This window comes from Penaeus monodon, chromosome 37 (genome assembly GCF_015228065.2).
Source record: "Penaeus monodon isolate SGIC_2016 chromosome 37, NSTDA_Pmon_1, whole genome shotgun sequence".
Taxonomy (NCBI): Eukaryota; Metazoa; Arthropoda; class Malacostraca; order Decapoda; family Penaeidae; genus Penaeus; species Penaeus monodon.
Window position 1 is genome coordinate 7,741,310 of NC_051422.1, and position 9,375 is coordinate 7,750,684.

A 9,375-nucleotide genomic window follows, 5' to 3' on the forward strand; every position below is an offset into this window, starting at 1 on the left:
GGGCGCCGGCAATGATTACGCCCAGGTACGCCACGCGGTCCGTAAACACACTCAGCATACTACGATTTTTGAGCAGCTGCTTGAGTCATGTTCTTTGGGTGGCTTCTTTCTTTCTTTCTTTCTTCTTTTATTATTGTTATTTGTTATACATCGATCTTTATATTTTTTGTGGGAAAAAACCATAATGGAATTTTGAAACTTCTGAAAATTTTTTCATTTTTTGCAAAGCAGGCAAAAAAATGCCCAATAACAAGGACTAAGGTAAGTTTGTGTGTGGTGTGTGTGTGTGTGTGTGTGTGTGTGTGTGTGTTTGTGTGTGGGGGTTTTGTGTGTGTTATCCAGATATATAATTTCATAATATAAACGAAGTTGATGATCTTTACCGAAGATGTGTTAGTAAAATATGTTGTCAGAGTACGGGTAGGTATTCACCACCCAAGGAAAATGGTGGATTTTTCCCCTTCTTTTTCTTCCCCTTTTCCTTCTCTCCTCTCTCTCTCTCTCTCTCTTTTCTCTCTCTCTCTCTCTCTCTCTCTCCTCTCTCTCTCTCTCTCTCTCTCTCTCTTCACTGTACAGCCCCGGGGTGTACGTGGAACGTGTCGGCTTTTCATCGAGGGGCCCGGGGGTTCGTCCCCGCCCAGGCGGAGAATTTTCAATTTTCGCTGGAGGTTAATGCTGTGGTGGCACCGGCGGGTAAGGATAGGTTTTACCGGTCAAAACTACTGACACCTTTAGCAAAATCAAAAAGACAGTAGGGCACACCAAAAATACCCTTTTAAAAAAGGAATTTAAAAACCCAAAATAATTTTAAATAACTAACTAAAACTCTCTCTCTCTCTCTCTCTCTCTCTCTTCTCTCTCCCCTCCCCTCTCTCTCCTCCTCTCTCTCTCTCTCTCTCTCTCTCCTTAGGGGCTATAGGAAAAACGAATTGAGGAAACTCCTTTTTCTAAGATAAAATTTTCCCTTTTAGACCAATGACACTACAATAACATTAGTCACCCGAGAAAATGATTTGCGTCTCACCAACCTTTTTTTCTCTTCCCCCTTTTTTCCCCTTTATGGGCGATTCCCCCCCCCCTATCGTAAAAACAATATAATATTTCATTTAAAAACCAAAAAAAATTACTATTATTTACAATCATAAAAACTGGAGCATGTAGGGAGCTTTATAAACTGAACCCAAAATGTACCCTAAAAACCGACACAAGTGGGCAAATTCAATGCAAAATGACTGTCAATTCGCCCACGGGCTTATTCAGATATCGCTTTCCCTTATGCCGATTATCGTGGGAAAAGCCCTTGAAAACCCCAGTATACTTTGGTTAATGATTTTTAACCTCGAGTTCGACTCCGTTTTAAAGGTAGAGAAGCATCGAAACAGGTGAGGGTTTAAAAAGAGGGTTTGATTTAATCGTAATAAGTGTTATTTTCATCATTTTCTTTTCGTTTTTTTTCTTTTTTTCTTTTTTTCTTTTTAAATTTGTGGCATGTCGGGGGTGCTGTGTCCCAAATACCATTTTATGTTCAGATTATCAATAAATAAAAAATTTTTATAAGAATAATCACCATTTATCAACCTGTCACCTTTTCACCTTAAACTCATCAAGTTCCTATTTAAAAATGAGGACAGTGAAACAGACCTTCATCAAGAAAATTAAATTTGGAAACTGAAATCTTTTTTTACGATTTCCCTTGTAATGTTCTTCTCCATTCCCTTCGCCCCTTCACTTCCTCTCCGTCCCTTCCTCTCTTCCCCTTTTTTCCACTCCCTTCATCTTTTCCCTTTCCTTCCAACGCTTTTCCTCTTTTGCTGCCTTTTCTAACTTTTGCAAAAGCCCCTTAACCCCCCTTCCAAGGGCCCCCAACCAAAAACTCTTTTATTTTCATCGCTTTAATTTTCGTAGCAATTACTTCACGGGAAAAAGCACTAATTTATTCTAACTTTTTATCTTTTATATCAAATCAATGTTTTCATCATCATTTAATTACTAAAATAAATGTATTATCCTTTTTCCTCATCCCTCTCATTTTCACACAAAGTACTTTCCGGCGCAACATTACTTCATAACACAAATCGAAAATAAGAAATAAAATAACCACACAAGAAGGCAAACTAACCCTTCTAGGTATTACTCCAACACAGGTTTTCCCCTACTTTCATGAAACGCTCCCACTTAGGGAAATGTGAGCTCGTATCTAATAAGGCAGATCGTTTGGGGCCCAATTCGAATCAAACGAGATACTGAAACGTTTTTTCCCAGGTTTTTTGGGCGTACCACACACACAACACACCCCCACACACACACACACACACACACACACACACACAAAACACACCACAACACAACCACAGACACAACACACACACACACGCAACACACACACAACCGCACACCACACCACACACATAACAGCGACTCATTGTTTGACACACAAACCAAAACACACAAACCAACACGAAAATTTATTTCCTGCTTTACAGAGGAAACTACGACAGAGCCCATTGCTTTTTTCAAGCGCACCTTGCCCGCCCTTTCAAAGCTCTCGGACCGAGGTGCAAGAGAGTCGCCCAAGCACCCCTGGGTGCCTCTAAGGGTATGAGGAGGGCCCAAGCGCTTTTCCGAAGCTTTGCTGCTCATTCGCTGTCTGACGACGCTCTCGGAGTACCATGCGAGCGGGTTTTCGGGCGCGCAGAGCGAACAAGGTTCCCGGCGCGCTGCAACCCCGTGAAGGCCGCTTGGGCGGGCCAAACGCGTTCACGAACGCTTTGCTCACATTTTGTCTGCGACGCTCTCGACGTACCGCGGTGTTGTTTGGGGGCCCCAGGCTAGACGAAGGGGCCCCTCGCGCGCCGGCCCCTGAGAGGCCGCTTGGACACGGACCACACCCACACCCACACCAACACCAAAACACACACACACACACACACACCCCCCCACACACTAACACACACACACACACACACACACACACCCCCCATTATATATATATATATATAATATATATTAAAATAAATTTTATATATTGTGGGGGTGGTGTGTGGTGTGTGTGTGTATCTGTGGTGTGTGTGTTTGTGTTTGTGTGTGTGGGGTGTGTGGTTGTGTGTGTTTGTGGGTTTTTGTGTGTGGTCCGTGTCCAACGGGCCCCCCGGGCGTTGCAGGCCCCACGGGATCCTTCGTTGCTCTGCGCGCCCACAACACCGCATGGGCGTCCGAGAGGTCGTCAGACACGACATTTCGAGCAAAGCGTGTCGATGAACGCGCTTGGACCCCCCAAGGGGCCTCTCACGGGCCGTTCACGCGCACGGGACCTTGTCCGCTCTGCGCGCCCGACAACGCTCGCATGGTAGTCCGGGCGTGTCAGACAGGACATGAGCGAGCAAAACATGTCGATGAAAAGCGCTTGGACCTCCTCATACCCCTTTGGGACCCACGGGTGCTTGGGCGACTCTCTTGCACGGTGGTCCGAGAGGTTTAAAGGGACAGGATGCCGGTTGTAAAAAGCAATGGCTCTGTCGTAGTTTCCCCGTTGGGAAACAGGCAATAAGTTTGGTTGGATTGGTGTATGGTTTTTGTGTTAAAAATGGGGGCATGCATGTTTGTGTTGGGGTGTGTGTTGGTGTGTGTGTGTGTGTGGTTGTGTGTGTGTGTGTGTCTGTGTGTTTTTGTGTGTGTGGGGGTGTGTGTTGTGTTGGTTTGGTGTGGTGTGTGTGTGTGGTGTGTGTTTTGTCAGCACAAAACCTGGGAAACTTTAGTACCGCTTTGATTCAATTCGGTCCTAACGTCTCCCTTATTAATACGAGTCCAGTTCCCTAGAGTGGGAGCGTTCTGCAAGGAAGGAACCTGTTTTAGAGTATCCCAAAAGGGGGTTTAGTTTCCTTTTTGTGTGGTTTTTTTATTTTCTTATTTTCGTTTTGTTTTGAATAATGTTGCCCCGGAAAGTACTTGTGTGAAAAGAGGGGATGTTTTAATAAGGATGTACTTTATTTATATTAGAATTAAAATGATGATTAAATTTGATTTTGTGATGAAGATAAAAGAATTCAGAATCAAGTTATGCATTTTTCCCGGAAGTAATTGCTTACAGAATAAATTACGAAGCGATAAAAAATAAAAGAGCTTTTGGGTTGGGGGCCTTGGAAAAGGGGGTTAAGCGGCATTTGCAAAAATTTTAGAAAAGCCAAAAGGGGAAAAAAGCTTTTGGAAGGAAAGGGAAAGAAAAGGGGTAAAAAAAAAGGGGGAAGAGGAAGGGAGGAAAGGGGAAAGGAAGGGGGGGGGAAAATGGAGAAGAACTTAAAAGGGAAACGTTAAAAAAAGTTTCAGTTTTTTCCAAAATTTATTTTCTTGATGAAGCTGTTTCACGCCCTTTTTTTAAATGGGAAATTTGATGATTTTAAAGGGTGAAAAGGGGGACGGTTATAAATTGATTACTTCATTATAAAAATTTTTTAGAGATAACTAAAACTAAAAAAATGGTATTTTGGACACTTTGCATCCACCGATTTCCCATCAAATAAAAAAAGAAAGAAAAAAAGAAAGAAAAGAAAAGAAAAAGAAAATGATGATAATAACACTTATTACGATTAATCAAACCCTCTATTTAACCTCACCTGTTTCAGATCGCTTTTTCCCCTTTAAAGGGAGCTCGAGATGGAGGCTTAAATCTTTAAATCCAATAAGCATAGAGGATTAAAGGGCTTTTCCCACGATGAAATCGGGATAAGGGAACAGCGATTTGAATAAGACGTCGGCAAAAATCGATCAGTCATTTGCTTTGAACTTACACTTGTCTCCCCCTTGAGGGTACATTTGGGTAGTTTACTGAAGTCCCACATGCCCATTGTTTTAGAGTTGTAAATAATGAATTTAGTTTTGCGTTTTTAAAAAGCAATATGTATATTGTTATATTACGATAGTGGTTGAATCGACCATAAAGAGGAAAAAGGGAAGAGAGAATAATGGTTGGTGAGACGCAAATCATTTTCTCGGGTGACTAATGTTTTTGTGTGTTTGGTTAAAAAGGAATTTATTTTAATAATGGAGTTTCCTCAATTCGTGTTCCAATTTCTACCAAGAAGAGAGAGAGAGAGAGAGAGAGAGAGGAGAGAGAGAGAGGGGAGAGAGAGAGGAGAGGGGGAGAGAGAGAGAGAGAGTTTTGTTAGTTAGTTTAAATTAGTTGGTTTTTAAATTTCCATTGTTAAAATGGATTTCTTGGTGTGACATACGTTGTTTTTTTTTTTTGTCACGTGTTTCAGCTAGTTTTGACTCGGCTGAACCTAGCCTTCCCGCCGGTCCCCCAGCCAAAGCAGTAACCCCCCAGGGCAAAATTTTGAACTTCTCGCCCTGGGCGGGAGCGAACCCCCGGGCCCCGGGGGTGAGAAGCCGACACTTACCACGTATACCCCGGGGCTAGTACAGTGAGAGAGAGAGAGAGAGAGAGAGAGAAAAGAGAGAGAGAGAGAGAAAAGGGGAAAGAGAGGGGAAGGAGAGAGAGAGAGGAGAGAGATAGGAGAATGAGGGAAACAAAAAGGGAAAAGAAGCGCAAAAATTTTTCCCTTGGTGGTGAATATCCTGATCCGTACTCTGACAACATATTTTACTAACACATCTTCGGTAAAGATCATCAACTTCGTTTATATTATGAAATTATATATCTGGATAACACACACACACACACACACAACCCCCACCCCAACAACCACACCCACACACACAACACAACACACACAAACTTACCAGCCCTTGTTTTTTGGGCTTTTTTTTGTGTTTTGAAAAAAAAATTAAAAGATTTCAGAAAAATTTTCATAAGGTATTATAGGTTTTTTCACAAAAATATAAAGATCGATGTATAACAAATAACAATAATAAAAGAAGAAAGAAAGAAAGAAAGAAGCCACCCAAAGAACATGACTCAAGCAGCTGCTCAAAAATCGTAGTATGCTGAGTGTGTTTACGGACCGGTGGGTCCTGGGGTAACTTTGCCCGGCGCCGCTACTTGACAAAAATTTGTTCGTTTCACCGCTTTTACGGCGGTTGCCTGGCAGTTCCAGGGCTGCGCTGTGACATTTTCCCCAAAGTCATCTTTTATATTCTTCATTATGTGATCGAGTTTAACCCGTCCTTCCTACATTGATTGGAGTCTTATGACCAGGCATGTACTTCTTGACTCTCATTCGTCCTCCTTTTATTACTCTTTAATGCTTTAAGATTTATTTTTTTTTTTTTTTTTTATTTTTTTTTTTTTTTTTTTATTTGAGTGAGAAATCAATACTACAACGGAAATTCATAACCAAATCAGAATTTATGCATTGAAAGAATTTTAGAAAGTAAATGTCCTTGAGTTCAGAACGTAACCACGTAAAAAAGTTTACCACACTTTTTTTATTTATTTCATTTTTATTTTTAATTATTATTATTTTTTTTTTGCTTTTGTAATGACTTAGGGTGCTACCTGATATTTTCACATCTGATTTTTTTTTCTTTCTTTTTTTCTCAAAAATATAACTTTGTCTTTGTCGAGTTTCATAATATCCTACAGTATAATCGCGGGCCATCAACCCTCACACCGTCCTCTCTCGCTACTCAGGGTTATGTTTGCTATGCTAATATATTGCACTCTCTCTGTATTTCACTGGGCATCCCTTTCCCGTATATCATGTATGCGTGATGTATACCGAGTTTAACCCCTCCTTCCTCATTCATGGGTCTTATGACCGGGATGACTTCTTATCTCATTTTTTCCTCCTCTTGTAGTAAACGGAAACAAAAACACACAAAAACCCAAAAACACCAACACACACACACACCACACACCAAAACACACCCAAAAAACCCCCCCCACATGTAAATAGCTAAATTGTTTTAAAATTTTGCTTTTAATTTCACATGAAATCTAGCACGTTCGGGGGTTGATAGCATTTCCTTTTTGTTTTAAATTCCATAGTTTTCTTCCAGCCACGTTTCCCCCTGAATTGCTTTGTAAAAAAAACCGGATAATTTTGTTATCTTTTCGTTACCAAAGGACTAGATAAATATTTGTTTAAAATTATTTAGAGACTGTTAGAGGGATTATTAAATAGTTAAACCAGTTTGATAAATTTAAAAAATAACAACGAAAATGATCCAAAATAACCCTTCGAACTGTCATAAAAAAAATGTAGGGCAACGGCCAACATTTCAGTGTCTCACTTAAATCCGAATTTAGCTTCTAACAGACTTCTAAGAGACATGAGCTCACAATTCTCTAGAGTGGGAACTCCTCACAGCGAGTAGATAGATGATAGCACAAAAACAAACAACAACATACTACATCAAAATAAGCATACAACAAAATAAAACATCATAATACATGCAAGCAATACCCATCACACAAAACCACACACACACACAACACACCCAAAAACACACCAACACACAACCCACACACACAACAACACACACACACACAACATTTAAAGGGGTGAGAAAACTAAAACAACGTGTATCAATGAAAAATAACACCCCATACAGCAGTAATCTCGGGAGGAAAAAACCCTGTTTCACAGCTTGCCTAATCCAAAATTTGCTGTTAACAAACTTTCCCTTTTGGAGAGAGGAGCTACGGCTTTGGGAATGCAAACGGTCTTACTAGGTTTAAAAGAATCCTGTAATGTAAAAGGTGGAAGGATTTGCTTTGGGCCTTTTTTGAGGGAAAATTTTTTTTGAGTTTTTTCGATGTGACTTTTAAGGTTTTGGCTTTGCAGCAAAGAGATTAAATAATAGCGAGGGATACCAAACATATCATAAAATGCTGATAGTAAGATGGTGATGTCAGATGCAAAAATGAAAAAAAAAAAAAAAATGAACGGTTTTTATGGTGGAAAATTAGAAAAAATTTGTATTTTACCCATATATATCAAACACCAATTTCTCGAACTTTTGATAGAAAATCTTAGAAATGTCGTAATGCTAACAAAGCGTACCAAGATGCGCTAATAAAATCATAAAAGATAAAATAAATAATAAATGATGATAAAATAATGATAGTAATAATGATAACGATAATAGAGGTGTAAGAAGAAATTTTTGTATAATGAAATGTAAAAAAGGAACTAGATAAGACGAAAAATATTTATATAATAAAATATTAAAATTCGATGAGAGATGTAAAAAAAAATAATAATGAAAATTTAAAAAAAAATAATAATAATAATAATAATAACGATGATAATAATGTTAAAATAATAAAAAATAAAAAATAATAAAATAATAAAATAAAGATAACATAAATGAAATAATGAAAAAAATTACAATGATAAAACTATAACAAAAAGAATAATAATAAAACTATGGTAGTAATAATAGAATAATAATGTAATAAGATAGTAAAAATAATATTCAGATAAAAGTAAGAGTATTTAGATAATAGTAAACTATGATAATGAATAATTATAATAATGCCCTTAATGACATAAATTAGAATTCAAAAATTTTAGTAAATATATATTAAGATAATAATACTTGATAATAGCAAAATAATAGTAAAAAATAACTTTTTTTTGTAAAATAATATATAATAATATAACTTAATGTAATTATAATAATTTTGATAATAGTAATAATAAAAATTTAAAAATTAATAAAAAATAGTAGTATAGTAGTAGTAGTAGCAGCAGTAGTAGTAAGTATATATATGGTAATAATAATAATAAAGAAGCAATAAAACAATGATAAAAAAGGAAATACTGAAAAATATCGCAATAATACCCGTAATGTAAAAGTAATAATGAAGTAATGTGAAAAATAAAAAAAATTTAAAAAAATAACAGTAAAAATAAAGAAAAATAACTAGTAATAATCGTAATAATAATAGTAATGATAATAGTATGATAATAATTATGCATTAAATTTTATGAAAAACGAAATGGTATAATATTAAGTAATAAAAATTAATAATAGTCATAGTAAGGAAATAATAATATATAGAATGGTATTTTGGGTTTTTATATGCAAGGGATATGTATTACGTAATATATAATTTTTAATGTATAATATATAAAAATAATAATATATTAATAATAATAAAAAATATATATATATATATTAAAGGGAAATATTAAAGATAAATTTTCAAAAATATTATATATATATATAATATATTAATATATATAAATTATATTGAAAAAATTTTTTATTAAAATTAAATATATATATATATATAAAAAGATATATAAATTTATAAATTTTAATAAAAGGGTAAAATAAAAAAAATTATGAAAAAAATTTTGTAAATTTGTAAAATAAAAAAAAAATATATTATATATATAATATATATATATATATATAAAAATTATATAATTATTATTTTAAAAATATATATTATAATATATATATATA